The sequence below is a fragment of the Canis lupus genome, chromosome 24 (genome assembly GCF_011100685.1).
Source record: "Canis lupus familiaris isolate Mischka breed German Shepherd chromosome 24, alternate assembly UU_Cfam_GSD_1.0, whole genome shotgun sequence".
NCBI lineage: Eukaryota > Metazoa > Chordata > Mammalia > Carnivora > Canidae > Canis > Canis lupus.
In genome coordinates, this window is record NC_049245.1 from 29,266,611 (window position 1) to 29,294,470 (window position 27,860).

General features: G+C 41.2%; 1 long non-coding RNA gene across 7 annotated transcripts in view; it reads right to left on the reverse strand.

The window, feature by feature from the left end:
* LOC102152253 overlaps positions 1–27,860 on the reverse strand; it is a 111,228-nt gene that overhangs the window by 36,803 nt on the left and 46,565 nt on the right. For 5 of the 7 annotated variants that reach the window (XR_005377853.1, XR_005377848.1, XR_005377851.1 and 2 more), the window contains exon 1: positions 24,555–24,882. The exons of the other annotated variants lie outside the window; for them this stretch is intronic. This is a non-coding gene — a long non-coding RNA (uncharacterized LOC102152253). Of the gene's footprint in view, positions 1–24,554; positions 24,883–27,860 lie in introns of those variants that run through there. 7 annotated transcript variants of the gene reach the window in all.

The window sequence follows — 27,860 nt, forward strand, 5'->3', positions numbered from 1 at the left end:
ATACATATTGGAAAAAATATTCATAATACACGTCTGAAAAAGAACTTGGGTCAAAAATATTGAAAGAGCTCTTACCACTTGATAATAAAGAAAGAACCCAAACTTTTCAAATTGGCAAAATCCTTCACAAAAGAAGATATACAAGTCACCAATGTGCACATGAAAGGATCTTTAGTTATTAGAAAGCTAAAAGCGAAATGAGATAACACGCATGTCTAAAATGAGAATGTCTAAGATTTGAAAGACTGACGTCACAAAGTGTTGACAAGGAGGTGGGGCGGGTGTGACTCTCATACTGTGGGTGAGATTACAAAATAGTGCAGTCACTTTGGAAAACAGTCTGCCTGTGTCTTAGCGAGTTAAACACGCATTTAACCGTGCAACCCAGCAATCTCACTTTTAGGTATTTGCCCAGGAGAAATGAACATGATGTCCATACAAAGACTTGTGCATGAATAACCAGATCAACTTTATTCCTAGATAACCAAAAACTGGAAAGGCCTCAAATGCCCAACTGACAAACAGATACATGATTTGTGGGGTAGCCCATTACAACTGTATCACACTCAGAAATAAAAAAGAACACAATTTGGGCACGTGGCCACAGCCGGCATAACCTCAAAAACACCTGGCTGAGTAAAATGATCCAGAACCTAAAACAATAAATACTGTATGATTTTATTTAGAAGTTCCAGGAAGGATAAATTTAATCCAAAGGGATAGAAAGCAGATCAGTGGTTGCCTGGAGCCAAAAGTGGGAGACCAGGGTGACTGCGAAGAGATTCAAGGAGCCTGTTGAGGGTGATGGAAATGTTCTATACACTGGTAGTGGTGGTGGTGGTCGGTGGGTATATTGATTTGTCAAAAGTCAGTGGACTCTTAAAATGAGTGCATCTTAGAATGTGATAATTATACCTTAATTACTAACAAAATGATTTTTGTTACAAGCAAAGAATGGAAGCTGTTGGTTTCATTACTATTATTTGCTATGTCCTAAAAACTGTGCTAAGCCTTTCATGAGTAACATTCCATTTAATCCTTTTAACAGCACACTGATGAATGCACACTAACATTATTCCCCTTTCATAGAGAAGAAAGCAGAAGCTCATGGGAGGACGTGGAATAATGTGGCCGAAGTTTCACTAATAAATAATCCAAGATTGGAACTCAGGCTCTGCCAGTGAGTCTATTGCCTCCAAAGCACAGAGGAAACCCACCCTGCACACTTAAGTAGTTCTCACTCAATACATGGTTATAACTGATACTGCTCTGGGGCACACACATAAGCTAAGTCATGGGGAACGTGAGTATCACAGGAATGCACATGCCAAGTCTGGGACCCCCCAGGGAACAAAGAAAACTCCAAACCCCACCCAGGGTGGGGCTCAGGTTCAGAATGCACTTCTCAAGCTGGGCAGGGCTGGGCAGGGCTGGGCAGGGCGGGTTGAGATGGGCCAGGCAGCTTGGGGGTGACCGGTGTGGCTGCTCAACTCCAGTCAGCGTGAGACAGGTCACTCCTGGCAGGATGGAAAGCATGCCCATGGCTCCCTCTGACCTCAGATTCTCCCCTCGTTAACACACCAGGAAAGCTTATCTTTGGAAATGACCCCGCTTCTCTGAGTCTGCGGTTGTGGAGGGTGACATCACACCCTCTAATCATAACTTCAGTCCCAAAACAATTGTTCACCGTCTTCTATTTAAGAGTGGTGACCCATGCTCACTGGGTGATGAGCTCTCCCTCCTGACTTACTCTCCCATGGCTCACAATCTTCTCGGCTTTTGTCAGGTGCTTTCGGAAGTGGAGCAGGGAGTGCTGGACCCTAATGAAGGAATTAAGAGAACTTTAAAAAAAGAGAGAAAGAGAACAAGAAGACCCCTTTCTTCAAAGCCTTAGAAGCTTCATGAAGGGCCCTTCTCAATGGATTGCCATTTATAAGGGTCATACATAGAATTGCTGAACCCAGAGGTGGAACTTAGTGGTGAGCTTTCTGGCCCTAGTGGAGGAGATATTGGGAAAGCCCTCAGCAAATTGCCCTGAGTCAACCACAGGTGTGCCCTGCACGCATCCTTGGGCAACAGGATCTTCCCTGTCTTCTGCTGTGACTCTAAGTTATGTTGGGTTCATGAGACTAGTTGCCATGCTATCCTCCAGACATTGTCAAGAAACTGTCACCCAATGGCTGTCCTGGCTTTCAGAGGATGAGGCTGAAGAACTGTACAGTGTGTGAGGGACCACAGTGGGTGGCCAAGGTGCTGGGACAATGAGTGCCACAGAGGACACTGACCAGGACACTGACCAGATGGACACTGACCAGATGATGCCAGAACTACACCTTAGGGTGAAGATTGAGCAGGATGGGATGGGTGAGAGGGGATGAGGTGGGCCCAGGGCAGCGACAGTGAAAATGGAGGGGACAAGAGACATCGCTATACCTCAAAGTTGTCATTTCCACCACCTTTTTAACAGACTTCTGCAATTTGGGGGAAATAGACAAAATGAGTTCCTGTCTCCAAGGCAGAAGTCAGAACTCAAATAATTTCCAGACTCCCCTACCCCTGTGCCACAAGCACATGACCAGCCTTCATCGCTCAAACGCTCCAGATGGGAAGTGGTCTGTGTGAGGATTGGCCCTGTTGGGAGCTCACTTGCAGTTTTGCTGGAGTAGGAAACAACAAAAGCATTCAGCTTCCGGGGCAGCGCAGTGCCAAGTCAAAATGCCAACCCAGAGGCAACACGGGTGTGGGTAATGGCAGTGGCTTACAGTGAAATCGGGTTTCTGGGGTCTAGTACTCAATGGCAGCTTCAGCAGTGGCCATGGCAGCTCCCCCCCATAAGCCAGATTCAGAGTGATTTTAGATATTCTTAGAAGCTTGGCCTCCAGCCAACTTCTCCATCTCACCCATCAATTCTGGGCGCTACTCAATATATTTTCCTCCTAGGTATAGATGCTGTCATTTGCAACTGAGAAGCAGAGATGACACAATTCTTAGACATCTGAGGATAATATTAAGAGGATTTAGTGACCTAGTGGCCCAACAACTAAAACAGTGACTGACACATAGCAGATACGTGAAATCCTTATCTAGTGGAAGAGAGTGGGAAGAGGAGGAAGAGGGTGTGTATGTGAGACAAGAGAGGAAAGAGTGAGGATGCCCACAGATTTCTGACTTGGATAGCTTCATGGACATGGACGACAGAAGATAGAGCAAGTTTAAGGAGAAAATTATTAAGTCAAGTTTGGGGATGTTGGGCAAGAGTTTTTTCCACCACAGATCTTTAGCAGATAGTTGGATATTGAGATGCAGAGGTCAAGAGGAAGCTCAGGGTGGCAGATGATGACCTGGGGGTAAGCAGGACAGAATTGGTAAGTGAGCTTCGAAGGCGGAAGAAACCCCTGGTGAAAAAGAGGAAATGGCCAAGGATAGAATTCTGAAAAGTATCAGCATTTACACATGACCTGAGAAAGACTTGCTCACAGCAGACACTAAGAAAAACTGTCAGAGGTTCGAAGAGAACCAAGACTTGCTCTAGAGAGCTAAGCCTCCGGGCCAAGATAGGATGAGAGGCTGGATTTGCGAAGACCTGGACAAAACCAAGGTATTTTTCTGCTTCTGCCTTCACGGTGCTGGGACCAAAACTCTCAGCTTCCCAGCCTCCTTGCTGTTAATGGAATAGAAGGTAGACCAGGTGTCCAGCTGCCGTGCAGGAGCACCCACTGCAGGCCAGGAGCTATGCAAGGCCAGTCTGTGCTGCTTCTTTGTCTCTTTTATCCTTGCAATTGCACTGTACACATCTACTGAGAAAACAGAGATTCAAAGAAGTGAGGTTACCTGCCCAAATTCCCACTGGGAAGGCTCTCAGAATGCTTATCCAAGACATTCTGACACTGGCATAGGATGGAGGCAGGAAGCTTCAAAAAGAGTAGCCACTTTGCATTATGAGACACTGAGGCACAGAGGTGCTACTTGCCTGACGTCACATGGCTAAGGACTGGATGTCATCCCTGGCTAGCCGCCTTCAGGCTCCGATGACGGTGATGATGCACACAATGGCAATGATGATGACAGTAATAATCATGAACCACAGTAGTCGCTGCTAGGATGACAAGGCACTTGTTACGTGCCAACACTAGTGTTTCTGGCACTACCTCACTTCATCTTTATGGCAACCCAACGAGGTGTGGGTTCTCGTAAACCACCCTCTGACCGTGGGTATAAAGGGGCTCGAATTGCACCACGAGCTGTAAAAAATCCTTCCACTGGGGTTGGGGCTGCAGGGGAGCATGCAGGACAGGACAGAGGGACAGGGAGCCCAACAGGGCAGATCCTGGCTCTTCAGACCTGCAAGCAGCCCCGGGGAACAGACAGCCTAGCCCAGCAAGGGAGGCATTCCGCCCAGAAAAACCACAGAAGCGTCTGGGTCGCTGCTGGCTCCTGCCCTCGGTGAGCCTGTTACAGCTTGTGCAGGTCTCTGGGATGAGGCGAGCAAGGACTGGCCCTCCTGTCCCCGGGTGCTGGCCAGGAAGCTGCCCTGTGCCGTCGGGGCTCATGTCTCCAAGCCTGTGCAGACCTAGGACCTTGAAATGAGTGGGGCGTGGGTCTATAGATTGGGGCGGTGGGTAGAACAGAATCTCCAAATAGTAGACCTTTTGGAGGATCTCAGCGCCACCATAGGGGCTCTGTCCTTAGGCTTTTCTTCATCTTTCTTCTGGAACTAGGGCCTGCTGGGCAGTGTATCGCCTTTCCCCTTAAGTCATGTTTGAAACAATATTTCAGTAATATTCCTAGCAAGGTACTAGATTTCATGAGATCTCAGGGCCTACTAAAGCACCTGCTACCTAGTAAAACTCAACATTCATTGAGCATTCACTCTGTGCTAGGCAAAGAGCCATGAACCTTACATTCATTATCTCTAATGGTCACTACAACCCTGTGAAACAGGTTCTCATAGAAAGGTGAAGTGACTCTCTCAAGGTCACATAGTTAAAATGTGGCAGAATGAGGATTTGACTTGAGCCCGTGCTCACAACTGTCCTGCTATGTTGCCTAGTTAGGCAAGTGGGAGAAAGTGTGTGTGTGAGTGTGTGTGTGTGTGTGTGTGTGTGTGTGTGTAGAAAGGCAGCCTAATTTGGTGGACACTTCTGAGACCTCAGGCTTGAGGCTTAACACTGTCCTATGAAGGCTGCATGAACTTCATGAAGGAACTTTGTATTTCTGAGCCTCCTCATTATTTTTTCCAAACATCCAGTATGAAAAGAGGACAAGTATGCCCCTCAACAAACAAAAATGCAGTAAAAATACAATGCATGCGTGAGTGTACCCAGAGACCCATATGTGCACATGTGCCTAAGGGTGTGGCATCTCCCCGGGCAGGTGTGTGAGTGCCCACATATGCACATGCATTTGCAGTAAGCACACTTAGTCAGAACTCATGTGTGTCCCGTCTCTGCCCCTAGTCACACACTGAAGGTCCAGGAAGGACCTAGAAGGATCTAGAGCTCACTCATACCCACCTGCCCTCTGTATTTACAAATCTTTCTACAAAGACAACTGTTACCTCCCACATGTTAAAGTCTGGGTTATGGCATGAGTTGAAGCTAAACTCTGCTCCCAAACTAAACCCCCTTGCCTCCTCTTGGGCCAGAACTGACCGCTGGGAGGTTTCCCTTAGGCTGAGTGAATGAGCCAGATATGACCCCCTAAGGAAAAGGGAACCTCAGACAATGTGGAGGGGGCGGGGGGAAAGGATACTTGCTTCAGGCCTCCTTTTGCTCCCTCAGTAGCCTAAGTAAATGCATCCTCCACAAAAGCAGGGACCAGGGCTTGTTCACATAGAGTGCATGCTCCATAACTATATGTTAAAGATGTCAACAACCGTTGAAAAAGCCCCACTTTATACATGAGAAAACAGAGGTTCAGAAAAGTTAAGTAACTTATGCAAGATCACACAGTATCAAAGCAGAAAAGACAACATTCTAACCCAATTTATCCTATACCAAGGCCTGTCCTTATTCCACTGTGCCCAAGAAGGTAGGAATCTGAGGCAATCTGGTGAGGTCAAATGTAAGACAGGTGGGCCTTTCCAGCCTGCCATGACATAGAGCCTCAGCCAGGGAGAATGGGCAAGAAGGCAACTGTCCCAGCCTGAGACTCTGGCCAGGGAGGCACTGATTTAGAGACCAGCTTAGCGGTCCTCTGAGGCGCGTGGGCTGCATGCTGTTTCCTTATCCATTAGCTGGTCTAGCTTGCCACATCTCTCAAGCTTGGCGGAGACTGAAGAATGTTCCAGGCAGGGAGATCAGTACATATAAAGTATGGCCAGAGTGTGGGGTGGGGGATGGGGTGTGATGGGGGAACAGGGTCAGAGATGAGGCTGGAGAGAAGGTCAAGGGCCAGATCTCAAAGGGTCTGGTGAAGCTACCTGTTTAGTTTCCCAAATTGGATGGCTTAAAACAATAGAAATTTTCACCCTCACAGTTCCAGAGGGCAGAAATCCAAAATCAGCTTCCCTGGTCAATACTGAAGTGTCAGCAGGGCTGTGCTCCCTCCAGGGACTCTAGAGGAGAATTTGCTTCCAGTCTCTTCCAGGTCTGGTGGCTACTGGCATCTCTTGATTTCAGCCACATGGCCACAACCTCTGCCTTGCTTCTCTTCCGTCTGTGCCCGCCCCTCCTCTGTGTGTGGTACGATCCCTTTCTCTGCCTCTTATAAGGATACATGTGATGGTATTTACAGCCCATCAAGATAATCCAAGATAATCTCCCATCTCAAAATCTTTAATTTAATACCATTTTGCAAAGACTTTTTAAAAAATGGTAACATTTACAGGTTTCAGGGATTAGGACTGGATATCTTTGTGGCCATTTAAGTAAGTTTACACCTTGTCTTGATAGTAATGAGGGTCATCGGAAGGTTTCACATGGCAGAATGCCATGTTGAGATTTCTTTTCTAAAATGAATGTGGGAAAAAAATAAAAAAATAAAAAAAAAATAAAATGAATGTGGATTTCTCTCCTATGTCTATGGGAAGTCCAACTCCCAGACCTAGATTTCTGAAAAGTCTCATAGATTTACAGTCTTTAGTCACTTCTTGCTCCCTATAGCTCTGGATTCACTTTTTCATGTATGATCCCCTACACTCCAACTCAAATGTAGAATTAAATCTTTCTTCCTCGATCTTTACCGCCCACTCCTCCCCAAAAAAAGAAACTCACTCATCTAAAACACTGGTGTATGCTTATGACTTCACTGAAGGCTTGCAGTGCCAGAGGGAGTTTACCTCGTATGATGCAAACAATTTTAAAATAAAAATTAAATACCTTGTTCTTCTATGGACTTGAGCCACTCCAGCCACCAGGCATCTCTCACTGGCTACCCTCTTCTCAGACTGCAACCTCCTGCCACGTTCCAGCCCTGCTTCTCTCCACTCTCCCTTACCACCTCCCTTTTCCCTGCTATACCCCACCCCAAATTCCTGTTACTGCCAAGGCTGAGCAGTTAGGATATGTCTGACTCTGTCCAAGTGAACTACTATTTTTCTAACAAGGCTGACTCCCTTCCCAAGAGGATCTCTAAAACCAGCAGTTAAAATAAGAATTTTTCATTCCACTGCATGTGTATGTGGAAGCATGTTATAGGTAAATACATTTAGAGGGATATTGTATATGTAAATGGACACACACGCTTACATGCCCCAAAGGTCACAGCTCAGTTCCAACTTGAAAGAAACATGTTTTAATATCATCACCACAACCTACCGACCCGTCTGGTTTGAGCTGTGGTTGGCAGCACGTAATTAGCATTCACCAGGATGGCCAGGCCCAGTGCTCCATCATGGATCCCAACAGACGTCTTCACAGCAAGAGGCTCAGCTTTGGTGTAATTACCTATGCCCTGCACATCGGTTGCCCTGGTGTGATGTCAGTCCCTCCACATTGTTTATTTTAATTAAAACAGAAATTGCAGGTCTCAGGTGCCTGTAATTACAACCTACGAACTAAATTGACTGAGGCCCCTAATTAACCTGAAACACGTCTACCTGACTGGAGGTGTAAGTTAGTACTTGACTGGTGCAAGGCACTGCATCAGCACAGAAAAGAAAACTGGAGAAGAGCTGGTAGAGATGAGGCTAGGGCATCTCTCATCCAAAAACAGCCATATGGCAGCCTGTAGCCTCTAAACCACATAAAGGATTCAGTTGCATTCCCAAATGTGCCTACCAGCATGGGACACATTCAATAAAAGTGCACAGACAACTAATCAGCTAATAGGATACACCGTATCAATAGAATAAAAAGCAAAAACTGAAAGATTATCCCAATAGATGCAGAAGAAAACACTTGACAAAATCCAGTGCCCTTTCATGATAAAAACACTCAACAAACTAGGAGTAGAAGGGAATTTCCTCAATTTGATAAAGGACATCTATGAATAACACACAGCTAAGATCATACTCAATACTGAATGCTTTCTCCCTAAGATTAAAAACAAGGGAATGATTTCCACCTTCTCCACTTCTATTCAACATTGTCCTGGATGTTTCAGCCAGGGCAATAAGGGAAAAAAAGATAAATAAAGACTTCCAGATTGGAAAGAAAAAGTAAAACTATCTCTATTATAAATGGTATCCTCTTATATAGAGAAAATCCTGAGCACTAAAAAGTGATTTATTAGAACTAATAAATGAGTTCAGCAAAGTTGCAGGATACAAGATCAACATGCAAAAATCAATTATACTTCTATATACTTGCAATGAATTATCCAAAATAAAATTTAAAAAACAATTCTATTTACAACATCAAAACAAGTAAAATACATAGGAATAAATTTAACAAAAAACATGCAAAATGTGTACTCTGAACATTACCAAAAGAAATGAAAGAAGATCTTAAAATTGGAAAAGTATTCCACGTTCATGGATTGGAAGACCTAATACTGTTAAGATGGCGATATTCCTCAAGTTGATCAATAGATTCAAAGCAATCTCTATCAGAATCTCAGCTGGCTTCACTGTAGAAATAGATAAACTCATTTTAAAATTCATTTTAATTGCATGGTCCTCAGAATAGCCAAAACAAGTCTTGAAAAAGAACAAAACAAAGCTGGAGGACTCACAACTTCCCTATTTCAAAACTTACTGGAAAGCAATAGTAATCAAGGTATAGGAAATTGGCAAAGGATAGACATATAGACCAATGGGATAAAATTGAGAGTCCAGAAATAAACCCATGTATCTATGGCCAATTGATTTTTGGCTGGGGTGCAAGACCATCCAGTGGGGAAAGGAGAATCTTCCTAACAAAAGCTGATGAGGCAACTGCATAGCTGTGCAAGAGAGCAAAGGCGGACTTTTACCTCATATCATGTACAAAAACTAACACAAAATAAATCAAAGGATTAAATACAAAGGGCCAAAACTACAAAAATCATAGGAAACAAACATATTGGTCAATCTTCACAACTTTGGATTTGAGAATGGTATCTTAGAAATGATGCCAAAAGCGCAGACAGGAAAAAAGATACATACATTGAACTTCACCAAACTTAGAAACTTTTGTGCTTCAAAAGACACTACCATGAGAGTAGAAAGAGGACAGAGTGGTAAAATATTTGCAAATCATGCATCTGATAAGGTACTTGTACTAGAAAGTAAAAGAACACTTATAACCCAATAACAAAAAGACAAATAACCCAATTAAAAAATGGGCAAAGAATCTGCATAGGCCTTTCTCCAAGGAAGATATACAAATGGCCAATAAGCACATGAAAAGATGCTTAACATCATTAGTCATCAGGAAAATGCAAATCAAAACCACAATGAGAAACCACTTCACACCTGCTGGGATAGCCTGGATATCAACAAAAGTTAAGAAACAACAAAATGTCAGGGTTGGAGTGGTGGAGAAATCAGAACTCTCATGCACTGCTCATGGAAATGTCAAATGGTGCTATCACTTTGGAAAACAGCCTGAAAATTCCTCCAAATATTAAACATGGAATAACCCTATGACTCAGCATTTCCACCCCTAGATATATAACCAAGAGAAATAGACACATTACATATGTCCATGCCAAAAGCTTTAGACAAATTTTATAGCATAATTATTCATAATAGTCAAATGGTAGAAACACCCCAAATATCATCGACTAATGATAGATCAACAAGCAGTAGAATATCCACTCAATATACTATTATTCAGCCATTAAAAAAAAGAATAAAATACAGACACATGCTACAACATGGATGGACTTTGAAAACATTACAGTAAGTGAAAGAAGCCAGTGGCAAAAGAGCATCATATGTTGGGTCATTCCACTTATATGTAATGGCTAGAATAGGCAAATATTAGAGAGAGGAAGTAGATCAGTGGTTCTTTAGGGCTAGGGGCGGTAGGGGGACAGGGAAGTGACAGCTAAATGGTGCAGGGTTCCTTGTTGAGGTGACGGAAATGTTCTAAAATTGACTGTGATGATGGCTGCATATACCTGTGAATTTGCTAAAAAATAAAATTGCATTTTATGGTATGTGAATTAGATCTCAATAAAGCTGTTTTTATAGGTATACCGAATACCTACTATGTGCCGGGCGTGATACCAAGTGCTGAAAGAAAAGCCATTTCAAACTATCATTTTTAATTTCTCATTTTTTAAATTCATTAATTTTTAGAAAATTAGGAAAAACCATAGGAAGAGAATAGAAATCATCCATAATCATACCATCCAATGATAGCCACTTATTTCAATTTTCATGCATTTTCTCTGCCTTTTGCACACAGAGATCCTTTAATGCATTAGGTACCATTTCAAACATGTTAAAGGTACTTTTTTTTAAGCAGAACATTATTATGTTTCAATAGAACACTTCTGTACAACCAAAAAGGAAAACGTCACAGTAAAATATTGGTGAGAAAACATGGTATTTCATTTGCAATGCATGACAAATGGTTAACATCCTTAGTCATAAATGGTCTCTTAGAAACTAGTCATTTGATGGACTCTTACATGCTTTTCAACCAATTTAAGAAATAAAGAGTATTAATAAAATAAAACATCATCAACGTGGATAAACACACTGAGGAAATAATCAAAGATTTATCAAAGCCATATGAGAATGCTCACCACGCCATCACCCTTAACTGCAAAGCAGAGGAGACACAAACTTAACAAAACTACCTCAGAAAAGTTTTTTTCTAACTTTCTAAGTGTAAAACAAAATCTTATCTTTCATTTTTTAAGATTTATTTATTTTAGAGAGCGTTCACACACAAGCAGGAGAGTCAGAGAGAGAAAATCCCGAGCAGACTCAGCATGGAGCCCAACCCAGCATGGAGCCCAACCCTTGATCTCTTGACCCTTGAGATCTTAACCTGAACTGAAACTCCAAGTCAAATTCTCAAAGGACTGTGCCACGCAGGCTGCCCTATTCTTTTTACAATGTATTTATTTAATTTAGAGAGAGAGTATCCTTCATTTTTAATGTAAATTCTTTAGTAACAATAAGAGATTTTTGCAAGTTCATTATCTTCTTTTTAGAGAATGAAGACTGTATTTTTTAGAGCACTTTTAGGTTCACAGAAACCTTGAGCAGAATATTGTTTTTATGTTTCAGCAAATTACATATGCAAGTCTTACAGCCATTTTTCTTTAGGTTTTTCTTTTTTTCACATTGATTTGAAAGATCTCTATGTCTGTTAAGGATAGTAAGCCTTTCTGCTATATTTACTGCAAGTATTTTTTCCAATTTGACATTTTTCTTTTACTGTTGCTTATAATTTTTTGAAGACATAGAAATTCTCTATTTAAGTGGCCAAATACATTGTTCTTATACTTTGGATTTTTTCCTTTGCTCTTGGGCTTAGAAGATCTTTTGCTACATTATTGTCATTCCAATGCAGGCAATCTTAACTGCTCTTAATACTATGTTAAGTAAAATCTGTGCATAGCATAACTATCCAAAGGGAAAACAACCTGCATTTTTAAAATTTAGCTCTGTAAACTTAAAATTTAGCTCTGTAACTTAATTTGGGAGATGATGTGAGCTAAAGTTCTAAACTGATTTCACTTCAACATTTTTTGAAAAATACATCTCTTTCAAATAATTCACACCACTTTTTGTATATTCTATCAAGTTCATAGGTAGTCTATCATGTAATTCCAGATGATCCCTTCCTTTTCATGTCATTGTATTTTAATTGTGGTATAATACCATATTGTTTTCACTAATATATATATGTAATATATAGAACATTTTAGTAAGATTTTTATTTTTGTTTTCTTGTAATTACATCTTAATGTAAGTTAGAATCAACTTTGAAAATCAAAATTCCAAACTATGTTAAATGTATGAATCAACACTCTTTTCAGCGAGGTCTAAGATTGTCTTTCCATACATTCCTTCTTTTTCATATCTCTTGAAGTTTGCGATTTGGATTTTAATTTTTTCCTAATATTTTACAATGAAAAGTTTCAGTTATAAAAAAGTTGAGAGGGCAGCCTGGGTGGCTCAGCGGTTTAGTGCCTGCCGCCTTCCGCCCAGGGCATGATCCTGGAGTCCCTGGATTGAGTCCCATGCTGGGCTCCCGGCATGGAGCCTGCTTCTCCCTCTGCCTGTGTCTCTGCTTCTCTCTCTCTCTCTCTCTCTTTCTGTCTCTCATGAATAAATAAATAAAAATATTTTTAAGAAATAAATAAATAAATGAAATAAAAATTAAAAAGTTGAGAGAATTTTATAGCGAGTACTTCTAGAGACTCTATCATCAACACTTTACTTGCTTTATCATGTATCTGTCTATCTATCCATCCAACCATCTTGATTTTTTTGATGCACTTCAAGTTAAACTACATACATCAGTTGGCATCCCCCTCAATATTTCACAGTGCAAATAATTAACTAGAGTTTAATGTTTGTTTACAGGTCTTTTTCTTTGGTGTGAAATTTACATACAGTGAAAGCCACAAATCTGACTTAGGTACATTCCCAACTTCTGACAAATGCATATTCCTGTGTACCCAAACCTCTATCAAGATAGAACATCCCATCATCCCAGAAAATTCTCTCATGCTCCTTTCTTGTCAATGCCCATCCCCTATTCTCAGAGTCAATCATTATTCTGAGTTTTTCCCCACCATAAATTAGTTTTGCCTTTTTTAGAGCAAATGAAAATGAAAAAAATGATTTCATGCAAATGAAATCATACAGTGTAGACTTGTGTGTATGGTTTCTTTCACATGACAAGACATTTTGAGACTCACCCACATCATTGCACGCATCAGTGATGGTTCCTTTTAATTGCCGCATAGTATTCCATTAAATGAAAATACCATAATTTGTTTACCCATTCTCCTATTGATGGACACCTGGGCTATTTTCAATTTTTGACTATTTTTTTAAAGATGTTATTTATTGATTCATGAGAGACACAGAAAGAGAGGCAGAGACATAGGCAGAGAGAGAAGCAGGCATCTCCCTGCAGGGACCCCCGGATCATGACCTGAGCCAAAGACAGAACTTCAACCACGGAACCACCCAGATACCCCAGTTTTTTACTATTTTTAATGATGTCCTGCCAGAGACATTCTTATACAAACTTTTTTGTAGACATGTATTTTCAGTTTTCTTGGATGATTACATGGGTATGCAATTGTTGAGTCACGTGGTAAATAGATATGTATTTAGATTTTTGAAAAAAAAATGTTAGATTTTCCCACTCCCACCTGCAACGTATGAAAGGCCAGTTGCTCCACCTTCCTGATAACATTTGGGACTGTTTAACAAAACTAAAAGACAACCTACAGAATGGGAGAAGATATTTGCAGATGACATATCAGATAAGGGCTAGTGTCCAAGATCTATAAAGAACTTACCAAACTCAACACCCAAGAAACAAAAAATCCAATCATGAAATGGGCAGAAGACACGAACAGAAATTTCACCAAAGAAGACATACACATGGCCAACAAGCACATGAGAAAATGCTCCGCATCACTTGCCATCAGGGAAATACAAATCAAGACCACAATGAGATACCACCTCACACCAGTGAGAATGGTGAAAATTAACAAGACAGGAAACAACAAATGTTGGAGAGGATGTGGAGAAAGGGGAACCCTCTTGCTCTGTGAGTGGGGATGCAAACTGGTACAACCACTCTGGAAAACTGTGTGGAGGTTCCTCAAAGGGTTAAAAATAGAGCTACCCTACGACCAGAAATTGCACTACTAGATATTTACCCCAAAGATACAAATGTAGTGAAACACCAGGGCACGTGCACCCTACTGTCCGTAGCAGCAATGTCCACAATAGCCAAACTGTGAAAGGAGCCACGATGTCCTTCAACAGATGAATGCATAAAGAAGATGTGGTCTATATATACAATGGGATATTAGCCATTAGAAACGATGAATAACCACCATTTGCTTCAACGTGGATGGAACTGGAGGGTATTATGTCAATCAGAGTAAGTCAATCAGAGAAGGACAATCATCATATTCCACTCCTATGTAGAATATAAGAAATAGTGAAAGGTATTATAAGGGAAAGGAGGGGAACTGAGTGGGAAAAATTAGAGAGGGAGACAAACCATGAGAGACTCCTAACTCTGGGAAACAAACAAAGGGTTGTGGAAGGGGAGGTGGGTAAAGGGTTGGGGTAACTGAGTGATGGGCACTGAGGAGGGCACTTGACGGATGAGTACTGGGTGTTATAGTATATTTTGGCAAATCAAACTTAAATAAAAACAAATTTACAACAAAAGAAAAACAAACATTTGGGACTATTGGCCTTTTTAATTTTAAACCTTCTAAAGGATGCATAAGGCTGTCATACTGTGGTTTTGATTTGAATCTCCCTAATGTCTAATGAGGTTGAGTACTTTGTATATGTTCACTGGCCATGTATTCATCTTCTTTTGTGAAATACATATCCAATGATATTGCCCATTTTAATTGTTTTTGTTTGTTTTTTACTGAATTACAAAAGTTCTTTCTATATCCTGGATACCAGTTCTTTGTAAAGTATCTGTTTTACTAATGTTTTCTCTCAGCTTGTGGATTACCTACATATTTTCTAAAAGTATCTGCTTATAAGCAGAAATATTCACATTTTGACAAAGCCTAACTTACTGGTTTTTCTTTTCTAAGTCCTATAAGAACACTGCCTCTCTCTAAGTCCTGATGACATTTTCCTATGTTTTCTCCTGAAAGCTTTGTGGTTTTGTATAAAGTAGGAATTGATGTCTTTTTTTTTCCCCCTTATGAATAACTATTCCAATTTCATTAGTTGAAAGGCTGTCAAGAAAGGAAGGAAGGGACTTTCCTTTCTGCACTGAATTGCTTTGGTGACTCTGTCAAAAATTAGTTGGCCAAACCAATACAATACTATTATGCTAACGATACTGGAATTAACATTAAAAACTTAATAAGATTTTTAAGAACTTTTTGGCCAGTTGAGTTCATTTCTGAGCTTCATGTTCTTTTCCATTGATTCATTTGTCAATCTTTATGCTGATACCACACTTCTGATGATCATAGCTTTAAAATGAGTCTTGAAGTCAGAGAGTATAAGTCCTCCAACCTTGCTTTTCTTTATCAAGGCTGCTTTTAAGAAGATGTGGTCTATATATACAATGGAATATTACTGAGCCATTAGAAACAATGAATACCCACCATTTGCTTCAACGTGGATGGAACTGGAGGGTATTATGCTGAGTGAAGTAAGTCAATTGGAGAAGGACAAACATTATATGGTCTCATTCATTCGGGGAATATAAAAAATTGTGAAAGGGAAAAAGGGGAAAGGAGAGAAAATGAGTGGGAAATATCAGTGAGGGTGACTGAATATGAGGGACTCCTAACTCTGGGAAACGAACAAGGAGTAGTGGAAAGGGAGGTGGGCGGGGGGATGGAGTGACTGGGTGACGGGCACTGAGGGGGGCACTTGACGGGATGAGCACTGGGTGTTATGCTATATGTTGGCAAATTGAACTCCAATAAAAATATACAAAACAAAGAAAAATTGTTTTTGATATTCTGGGTGTTTTGCATTTCTAGATAAATATTAGAGTCAGTTTGTCAATTTCTGTGAAAGACCCTCTGGAATTTCTATTGTGATTATGTTGAATCTAGTGGGCAATTTGGGAAGAATTAATATCTAAACAACACTGAGCCTTCCTACCTATAAATACCCATTGATTTTGGTCCACTTTAATTACTCTCAGCAATGTTTCATGCTTTTCAGAGCAGAAGTCTTACACATATTCTGTTATATTTAATTGGCAGTATATTTTTTTGGTTTGTTTTTGATGCACTGGCAAAGGAATCTTTAAAACATCACTTTCCAAATATTTGGTACTAGTATATAAATAATAAAATTGATCTTTGTTATTTTTTTTTTAATTTTTACTTATTTATGATAGTCACAGAGAGAGAGAGAGAGGCAGAGACACAGGCAGAGGGAGAAGCAGGCTCCATGCACCGGGAGCCTGACGTGGGATTCGATCCCGGGTCTCCAGGATCGCGCCCTGGGCCAAAGGCAGGCGCTAAACCACTGCGCCACCCAGGGATCCCTGATCTTTGTATATTAACTTTGAATGCTATGAACTTGCTAAGTTCACTTACTAGTTCTAGTAGTTAAAAGGTAGATTTCTTAGGATTCTCCACATAAATAATCATAACATCTGAACACAAATACAATTTTACCTCTTTCTTTCCTATCTTTTTTTTTTTTTTTTTTTTGGCCCTTTTTTCTTTTGGCCAAAAGAAAATGTTAGACAGCATAATGTTAGACAGAAATGGTGAGAAAGGACATCTTCACCTTATTTGCAATCTTAGTGAGAAAGTGTTCAGTATTTTACCAGGAAGTATAACGATTGCTGTAACTTTTTAATAAATAAATTTTATCAGATTGAGAAATTTTTCCTTTATTCTTAGTGTCCTGAGTTTTTATCATGAATAGATGTTCATTTTTATCAAATACTTTTTCTCCTTGATATATGTTTCTTCCTAATTCTGCAAATGTAGTGGATTACACTTTTGGATTTGCCAATGTTAAACCAACTTTGCATTTCTGGGATAAATCCTACTTGGTCATGATGTGTTATCCTTCTTGTATATTGCTGGATTTGTGTACTAATATTTTGTTAAGGATTTTTTTAACCTATATTCATGCAGGATTTTAGTAATTCTGTTTCTTTTCTCTCTTTATGTCTTTCTTCCTTTCTCTTTTTGTAATTTATTTAAGATTGTGTATAATGACTTCTTAAATAAATATTATAAAATGAATTGTGAACTGTTTCCTCCTCCTCTAGTTTCCGAGAGAGTTTACATGAGATTAGTGTTATTCCTTCCTTAAATATTAAAAGAATTCACCGATAAAAATATGTAAGCCTGGAATTTTCTTCGAAGGAAGATTGTTTTTTTAACTCCTTTGACTCTGCATTTACATAAAGTATTTGGTATTTGTTTATATGTGTGTTTGGGGAAGGGGCTTATTTTAAGATCTGTTATTCATTCTTGTTCAGCCTTTTATCTAATAGAGTTCTGCTCTACTGGAATCTTCTCCGCCTTCCACTGCCTTATTTTCTGACATTCAAAACCAACAGAATACATTAAAATCTATAGTTTCCAACAGACCCTGCTACCTGGTCTCTCTTTGTCTCAATCCTCATCTATACAACTGCCCCTGGGCTGTCTGTTCTCCTCACAATCAGTGTAATATGGCCCCAACTTTCTACCCTATCACTTTATAAAAAACACATTCTCCAAAAAAATATATTGAGGATGGTGAGAAAAGCAATACTCACAGACTTGAGAGATGGCCGTGCAAATTTTTAATTGCTGCAAATGCTATGTCTCTAAGCCAATGCAAAGAGAGGGACAAGGAGAGAGGGTATCCACTTTTATGGTAATGGGGCTGTGCTGTTTCTATATCTTCATTAAAGAGGTTAATTAGAAAGCAAGAGAGACTGTGCCAGGGGCAGCTGTAGCTAGCCAGATGCCATTTTAAACTGGAAGTGTTCCAGCTGATTTCTTCAAGAACCCATAATGCTTTGCTCTACAGACACACTGCTGGCTGGCACACAGTATACCTCCAGCCCACAGTGGGTCATTTGTCCCTTTCTTTGGCTGATGTTCTGCCCCAGTCATTGCCTGACTACATTCACCTGCCCTGACTGTTCCTTTGGGGGAACTGATCAATGTGATCATAATTCCAGCAAAACCCAGATAATCATGTCCCCAGCTACATTCAGAAACAAAGATTCCCTTCAAGAGTCAGAATGGGGAGCACCTGGGTGGTTCAATTGATTGAGTATCTGCCTTCAGCCTAAGTCATGATCCCAGGGTCCTCGTTTTGAGCCCCACATGGGTTCCCTGCTTCGTAGGAAGCCAACTTCTCCCTCTCCTCCTGTCCCTCCCCACTGCTTGAGTGCTTTCACTCTCTCATATAAATAAAGAAAATATTAAAAAAAAAAAAAAGAGTCCAAATGGATTGACAACCATGGCCTCTGGGTTCCAAAGTTTTTCCCAAAGTTTTTCCCTGGTTACTCCAGAGTTTCTGTAAGGTCCTGGAAATACCATCTGAAGGCCACTGGAAAGACCTGAAGATCCTGAAAAGTCCACTGAAGATCCTGCCAAGGCCATCTGAATCCAGTCAGTTCCCTCTGGTTCAGGTGCCTCAGTTACCATCAAATTAAAATTTGTGAGGTGTCTATGAAGGAAAGAGAACCATTTTCCTATAACTGCTACAAATAACATACACGTATCTGTGCACTTACTTGCTGACAAAGTGGCTTCAAAGGGTTATTTCAAAGATCAAAAAAGAGGATACTCCAAGAAGACCCAATCCTGAGGAGCCAGATGGAAGAGATGCACAGGGCAAGGGGTGTAGAAAGAGGCACACAGCTCTCATGCCCTTTCTTAACATGCCGTCCTTCCAGCACTCCACATGTTCACCTACCTGGAAGCCCCGTGAATCCTGTCCTTTTGGGTTTTTTGGAGGCTTCATTGCATAGGCATGATTGATTAAATCATTGGCCACTGGTGATTGAGTATGATACTCCAGCCCCTCTCCCTTCCCAGGAGGTCAGGAGGTATAACTGAAAGTTCTAACCCCCAATCACATGGTTGGTTCCTGTGGCAACCAGCCCCCATCTTTAGGGGCTTTCCAAAAGTCACCTCATTAACAGAAACTCAGGTGTGGTTGAAAGGGGTTTGTTATAAATATCAAGACATTTTTATCACTCTTATCGCTTAGGAAATTCTAAGGGTTTTAGGAGCTCTGTGTCAGAAACTGGGATGAAGACCAAATATATATTTCTTATTATAAATCAGTGTCACACTCCCTTACCTCCTTTGCTGCCTCCTCTGGGTGAGTTTAACCCTTTGTGGTTGAAAAAAAAAAAAAAGAGTGCAGGGTTGAATCCAAGCAAAAGTTGGCCATAAATGATCGGACCCCAAGCTAGTTTCCTAAAATCACCAAGGAGATGACTTCCACCTTCTTCAGGTCCGGGGGGCGGGGGTTGTTTGTTTTTTCCTGAATTGGTGCTTTCAAGTAGGAAAAATAAGACAATAATGGGAATTAATGAGTACTCAATTTCCTTGCATAAAACCACACCAACAGGAGAAGCTAGTGTGAGCTCTGTGACAGCAAGTTCACTATTATATCTTCAGTGCACAAAAGAAAGAATTACAGAGATGAACCATACACAAGAAACAGACCCAATGGTTCCCTTATTCATCCAAAACTTAAGCCACTCTCTACAAGGTCTCAATTCTTAACCTTGGAGCAAAGTTTCCTAAGTCTCACTTCTCTTGTGGTCACAACTTGTACTCAAAACTGTACAGTTTCTTACTCTTTACTAAGTCAACAACTCCATTCAGCTTACTGACCAAACCATGATCATCCTATTCACCAAATCATGTTCACCTACATTTTCTATCTCATTAACTCTAATTCTTCCAACTAAATGCAACATTAAAAGGACAAAAAAAAAGGTCGTGCATGTGCTCTACGACTCCGTCTTGGTCACAGCTGATCAGGACAGAAGTCAACATCTGACTCAAACCACCTCCTTGAAAGCACCAATTCAGGACAATCATCCAACAGACACACTGTACTTCAGCTGTGGTCGAGGTTTGGAGAATGAAAGCATGTAGCAATGTACTGTTGCATCTAGATTTCCAAGTGAATTCATAGGGACAGGTGATTAGAGGGGATGAGGGGCAAAACGCTTTCTCACAGGAACATTCTGAATCTGATGCTTACAGTCCAATGCCAGGCAGGAGATGAAAGGCCAAAATGCCCAAATGGTTTAGTCTTTTGAAGAACAGCTAACCCAGCTAGTAGAGTTGCTAACATAAAAGCAAAGACAAAATTTTCAGGAATGACATCCCTAGCTGACTCGCTGGAATTTTAATTGTTTAAAATGGTGTACTATCAGAATAAAATATCAACCAGAACAACCTGGTGGCTCAGTGGTTGAGTATCTGCTTTTGGCTCAGGGCCTGATCCCGGAGTTCCGGGATTGAGTCCCACATCGGGCTTCCTGCATGGAGCCTGCTTCTTCTTCTGCTTATGTCTCTGCCTCTCTCTCTCTGTCTCTCATGAATAAATAAATAAAATATTTTTAAAAAATAATAAAATATCAACCTTTTTAAAAAAATGGTGTGCAGAAAGAAAGGAAGGGATTATCTACTGCACTTGCGATTCCCAATATGGTAGCCACATGTGGCTACTAAGCACATGAAATGTAGCTAACCCAAACTGGTATGTGCTCTAAGCGTAAAATACACATCAGATTACAAACAGTAGAAAAAAAGGAATGTAAAACATTTTACTAATAATGTCTCATATACATTATATGTTAAAATAGTCATATTTTATATTTATTAGGTTAAATAAAAATATTACTAAAATTAAATTCATCTCCTTTTTTAAACCTTGATAATACAACTACCAGAAATTACATATGTGATTCACAGTATTTTTCTGTTGGACAGTTCTGCTCTAGACAATTAAAATACAGTGTAGTAGGAAAGTCTTAGGCATGTGTATTAGTTTGCAAGGGCTGTTTTGACAAAGTACCACAGTCTAGGTGGCTTGCACAACAAAAATTTACTTTCTCCCACAATTGTAGAGACTAGACATCTAAGATCAAGGTGTCAGCAGGGCTGGCTCCTTCTAAGGCTCGTTTTTTGGCTTGTAGGTAGTTGTCTTCTCCCTACGTCCTTACATGGGCTTCTCTCTGTGTACATCTGTGCCCTAATCTCCTCTTCTTATAAACACACCAGTCATATTGGGTTAGGGTCACTCTAATGACCTCACTTTAACGTAATTACCTCTTTTTGCACCCTGTCTCCAAATACCGTCACATTCTGATGTAGTAGAGTGCTAAGACTTCAACATATGAATTTGAGGATGGGGACACAATTCAGCCTGTAACAGTATGACACTGTCCTGGGCTTGAAACCTGTGTTCAGCATTTACCAGCTATATGACATTCAAAGAATTTTCTCTTTCTTTACTGAATTCCTTACCGTTAACACAAGGATAATTTCACTCATTTCACAAATATTCTTTTACTTTTCCCTATGTCATGAATACTGTGCCAGAAATATGAATACAGCAAAGCTTGAATACAAATTGAGTACACCAGACCCAAGGACTGATGGGGGGGGGAAGCTAAACACAATAACCTGTGATCATCCAGCAGTTGGAGGGCTGTGTGAGTACCAAGGAGGAGTCTAACCACCAGAGCATGAAAGGAAGTTCTCCTAGGGAGGGACATGATATTTAAAGAGAAATCTGGAAGAGGAGAAATTGACTAGGTATGACATAACAGATAGATGGTCCAGTCCAGAGAGTTCAGGGCCAAGACAAAAAGCCTCTGTTTAGGAATTTGGGGCATTATCCCTGGAATAATAAGGAGCCACTGAATATTCTAAGTAGAAGAGTGACGCAGTTCAGCTTATGAGATCTTCCTAGGCAGAGAATGGATTGGAGAAGTAATATGTAAACAAGAGGCCACTGCAAAGAACCAGGTGCCTGGACTGCAGCAGAGGCAGAAGAATGGAGAAAACAGGATACACTCAAGCACATCTTTCTATACTTACTGAGAAACTTCCATTAAAACCCAGGGATTCTGCAGAGAACAGGATAGACACAATACCCACGTTCACAAGCTCACAATTTAAGGGGTCCACAAACAGCATCCAAATAAGCTCGCAAAAGCCACAAAAGAAATATAAAGCATGGCATGTCCTTTTTAACAGGGCAACCCTACCGGAATTGGGATCAAGTTATGAGTGAGCTGAAAACTGTAAAATGTAGGAGTTAATTTTGCAGAAGCAGGCAAGGAAATAGCATGTACCCTGGGGTTGAAGACACCATGGAGAATCATCAGAATAGAATAGTCAGTGTGGCTAGAAAACAGTATGATATTAAGCAGATAGAATCACTGGGAGCTGGGGGATGATTAGAAGAAGGGAGAGGGAATAACTAAGAATGACAACAGATTTCCATCTTGGGTGACCAGAAACTTGGCTGTGCCATGTCCTAGGAGAGAAGGCCCAGGAAAAGGAGCAGGATAGCAGGGGAAGGGAACAGGACGGGATGGCTTGGGCCATGTTGACTGAAGTGTCTCAGTCAATGAGACATTGACTAGAGTCTAGTGACTAGAAGTTTGTAAAAATTAAATCTATGCTTGAAATCTGGCACATGGTATGTGTATTCAGTGAATGATAGCAACAGGTATTGTCTTTTGTATTATGAATTATTAAATATAATAGTTCACATTTGGACAAAAACTCTAGTGGTTGTTTATCTTCCCAATCAGAGTCAAAACGGACACTATTAATGAGTACACTAGGCATCACAATCATACCAGGGCTGTCCCTGGACAAATGGGGATGTCTGGTCACTCTAAGCACAATCCAAGGGCTCTCAGGAAAGGGTGTCCCCAAGCCTGCAGAGAAACAACAAAGGCTGAGCAGCCCCAGGGACATGACTTGCCCACCACCTTCCCTGGGATCCAGCCAGGCTACAGAGAAGGACTCTTGCTTGTCTCCTGGGTCCACCTGCTGGCCCCACCTCCTCCTGCGGTGGTCACTTGGAAGTGGAGTTCCCCTTGCGTACCTAGCAAGGAGAAGATCCAAGTCCAGGTGTGCTGTGAGGGCAGGGAGGTAGGGATATGACCACATCCTGAGTAAGGAGGACAGAGGAAACACTCTGCTCTGTCCAGAGCCACACTGTTCAGCAGAGTAGGGACCCAAGTGACATATAGGTAGACATATCTGCAGCATTTTGTGTGACCTTTTTAACTTTCCCTTTGGGCCAAGTGACAGCTATATAGGGCTTAAATGTGTATATATATATGTGTATGTGTATATGTATATATGTGTGTATGTATATATGTACATATGTGTGTATACATATATATGCCTGTGTGTGTGTATATGTAATTCTTTTTTTTTGTATATGTAATTCTAAGCGCCCTTTGAACCCTGTACCCAGGCACTTTTGTCTAAAAAGAGACACACTATAAGCCCTAATAGACCATAACAAAACCCAAACCTTTAGTACTGTTTAAAATTCAACTTACTATTTCTCCTGATTACCAAAACCTGCCCATTTTGTGTTTTTTTTTTCCTCAAAAATAGGTATGGACAGAAAAATAAAACCAGCTTCAGTCTCAGTGCTCAGAAATAACCATGAAACTTCCAGTTTTCTATGCATATTTTTAAATAAATCAGAATCATACTGAATAATGTTTTTATTGTCCTTTTTTTTTCTTTGCTTATCATTTTATCATGAGTATTTCCTCAAGTTATAAGGTAGCTCTCTCTAACATAAATTTTGAGGACACATTTTCCCATTTTTGTGAATGTACCAATACATATTTAACCAATCGACTCTCAAGACGTAAGTTGTTTCTAATTTCCCACTATTGCATATAATGCGATAATGAATAACTTTAAATATGTCTTTACTTACATCATTTACATCTCTGGTATTGCCTTAGCATAAATTCTGAGAAGTGGAGTTAATTGGTCAAAGGATATGTACCTAGGATTTTTTTCTATCTATCGACAATTCAGGAGGTTTAGACTCCTACTATGAGCATAAAATTTTACTTTTTTTCCACATCCTGTGAGAACTGGATATTACATTGGGATTTGTTTGTATTTGTCTATTTTTTAAAGATTGTGTTTATTTATTTGAAAGAGAGAGAGTGAGAGAGAGAGAGCACAAGAGAGAGGAGGGGCAGAGGGAGAAGCCAGCTCCATCCCAGGACCCGATGTGGGGCTCCATCCCAGGACCCTGGAATCATGACCTGAGCCAAAGGTAGATGCATAACTGACTGACCCACCCAGATACCCCCATATTTGTCAATTTAATGGATGAAAATGATACCTTTTATTTCATTTGGATTCTTTCACTATTTCAATAATTTTAACTAATTTAATTTCAATAATTTAAATTATGCCCCCTCTTCAAAGAAAACAAATAGGAAAGGTAGCATCCTGCTGGTTCTCTGGGATTTTGATTCTTTGTAACCAACCTGGGGCTACAGCTCCACAGTCTTCCTACCGCATCTCAACCGGCTTACACTCACGTTCATATACGTAATCCTTTCAAACTGAGGAGTCTGTGTCAGTTTCCAAGGCTGCCACAACAACTTCCCCCAAGTGTAGTGGCTTACAACAGAGGTTGATTCCCTCCTGGTTCTGGAGGCCAGAAGTCTAGCATCAGGTGTTGGCAGGGCCGTGCTCTCTGCAGAGGCTCCAGCAGAGAATCCTTCCTTGCTTCTTCAGCTTCTGGTGGCTGCTGCCCTCTCTTAGCCTGTGGCAACATCCCTCCAGTCGCTGCTTCGTATTCACATGGCTGTCTTCCTGTGTCTCTGTGTGTCTTCTCCTTTGCTGTCTTACAAGACCTCTGTCATTGGCTTTGTGACCTATCCAAATCCAGGATGATCTCACCCCAAAAATCCTGGCCTTAATTACATCTGAAAAGACCCTATTTCCAGGGGCAGCCCAGGTGGCTCAGTGGTTTAGCGCTGCTTTCAGCCCAGAGCCTGATCCCAGAGCCTGATCCTGGAGACCCGGGATTGAGTCCCGTGTCAGGCTCCTTGCATGGAGCCTGCTTCATCCTCTGCCTGTGTCTCTGCCTCTCTCTCTCTCTCTCTCTCTCTCTCTCTCTGTGTGTGTGTGTGTGTGTGTGTCTGTCTGTCTCTCATGAATAAATAAATAAAATCTTAAAAAAAAAAAAAGAACCTATTTCCAAAGAAGGCTATATTCGAGACTCTGGGGATTAGGGCTTGCAACATACTTTGGGGGGACATGCTATTCAACCCACCGCAGTCCCGAGCAGGGCCCTCACTCAAAATGTCCTTTGAGGTTCCCCATAGGATCTGTTTAGAAGAACAGTGAATGCCCTGTCCCTGCCAAACTCAGAGCGAGAAACCAAGGAGAAATGGCTATCATCAAAGAAGAGAATTGTGTCTTGTTTCTGTAACCCCAAACGAAGAGTTACCCTTACTTTTTTTTCATTTTCAACCAATGTTTATTGCTCTGAATTGGGCTACCTGCCAACCTGGGGTGAGCCAGGACTCAAGGGGAGTGCCAACATGAAGCACCTATTACCAGAAACCTCAAATTCCAGATGGCCAGAGAAACAAAACTAAGCTGATTCCAGTATAAGACAATCACATGAGCAGTGAGAAGTCTAAGCCAGTGCTTCCTGGAGAGGAGAAAGGAGTGTTTTCAGTTCTGACCGAGAGAATCCAGAAAGTAGGAGGCATTTAACCTGGGCCACCAGGATCAGGAGGGGAGGCATTCCAGCAGAGGGAAGAGAGTGTTCAGGCATGATCTCAGACATGTATGCAGGATATTTATTGACCAAGACGGCCTCCTGGTATACCCAGACATCTGGTATACCTAGACTTGAGGGAAGCAGCAAAGCCAGACCCACAGTAACCGAATTATGAGGTTTTAGTTAAGAAAAAAATATAAAACTATTAGTAACACAAAATGAGGCACAATGCTGACCTGTACTAGCCCCTAAAGCAAGCCAGATACCAAAGGGTACTGCATGACTTCATTTATGTGAAGCTCCAGAACTGTCCAGATCTATTGTGATGGAAAGCAGATTAATGGTTACCTGGAGCAGCATCATGCAAGGAGGTTGACATAGGGGAAAGAGGGAAAGGTCAGGGGTGATGGAAATGTTCTATATCTTTCTTTTAAAGATTTTATTTATTTATTTGAGAGAGAGAGAGCAAGAGCAGGGAGAGGGGTGGAGGGAGAAGGAAAAGCAGGTTCCCTGCTGAGCAGGGAGCCCAACACAGGGCTTGATCCCAGGACCCTGCAATCATGACCTGAGATGAAGGCAGACACCCAACCTACTGAGCCCCCCAGGTGCCCAGAAATGTTGTATATCCTGATGGCTACCCGGGTACATATATTCATTAAGATTCACAAACTATGCCTTTGGGTATATGTATTTCATTATATATGAATTATACCTCAATGAGGCTTATTTTTAAAATAAATACGTAAGAATTTAGGTACAAAGGGAATATTCTTTTAGAATGAGAAATAACTAATTTCAAGTTTTAAAAGCCGACAAATACCCCAAGCACGGCAATATCCAGAAAAATCGCCATATTGTGCCTTAACTGATGGCTTGATGTATGTCTGTAATGCTTTTCTCCCTACGTACTTTGGCTTCATTCTCTTTGTCTCTGCGCTTGTCAATATCATGATTTTTTAAAATATCAACGATGGATCAAATTTCGTTTTCTTTTATTGGTCATTTAGAAAATGTTCCCCCCCCCCCCCCAGTTTCATCACCTTTTGTCAATGCCATCTATATTTTTAGGATTATTAGAATGTTTGGCCAAGTCTTTATTACGTTTTCTCGCACTTGGGCTCTGAGACTTGTGAGAATTTCCCACAGACGAGCTTCTGGCTCTGGACATTTCTAGCTGGTTTCTCCTCCATACTTGGGGCACCACAGGACACGTTCATGCCATGACGCAGCCGCTGGCCCCAAACCTTCATGTCACAACATGTCACGTGTCACATGTGAGTCGGCACAATCTGTGGTACGAGTTTTCCCTGGAGGCGATTTCTACACCGCGATGACTAGGGATTACTTAACAATGCATGGAAGCAACTGCAAGTCACATAACTATAAACCCAAACTCTGTGTATCCCCCGCTCAACCGGCTCTCAGAAGAGTCCCTGGAGCCACTCCGACAGTAAGAGGAGACGGAGGGATAGTACGGAAGTCAAAGGAAACAGTAGTGGCTTTAACCTATCTCTGTTAAAAATATCTTACTTTTGCAAATTTGGCGGCAACCCATGAGCATGGGTCCCCTAGCAAGAGCCTGAGCTGGAACTTCATAGGTGCGCAGTGAAGCTGCCTCGGGGAAGGGGATGTAGTCTAGATAATTTGGGAAGAGTGGCTGGGACCAGACTGCAGAGGTCTTTGAAAGTCAGATGATGGGACTTCATCTTTAGCTTCCGTGCAGAGGAGAGCTGCAAAGGCTCTTCCTTTTATAAAAAGAACAGCATGACTTTGCTTTAGAGGGATAACTCTGGCAGTGGTGGAAAGCATTGGGCAGGGGTTTGGGGCTTATTTTTAGTTTCTCCTTTGACTTAAGACATTTCTTATGGAATCCCCTACCCTCCAAAAACAAACAAAACAGATTTAACCTGTTTATTCAAGGGCCTTTACATTGAGAAAGGTAAAAGATATTGAAAATCATTTTGCAAAAAGACCCCACCTTGGGGGCACCTAGGTGACTCAGTTGGTTGGGCGTCCACCTCTGGCTCAGGTCATGATCCCAGGGTCTCAGGATCAA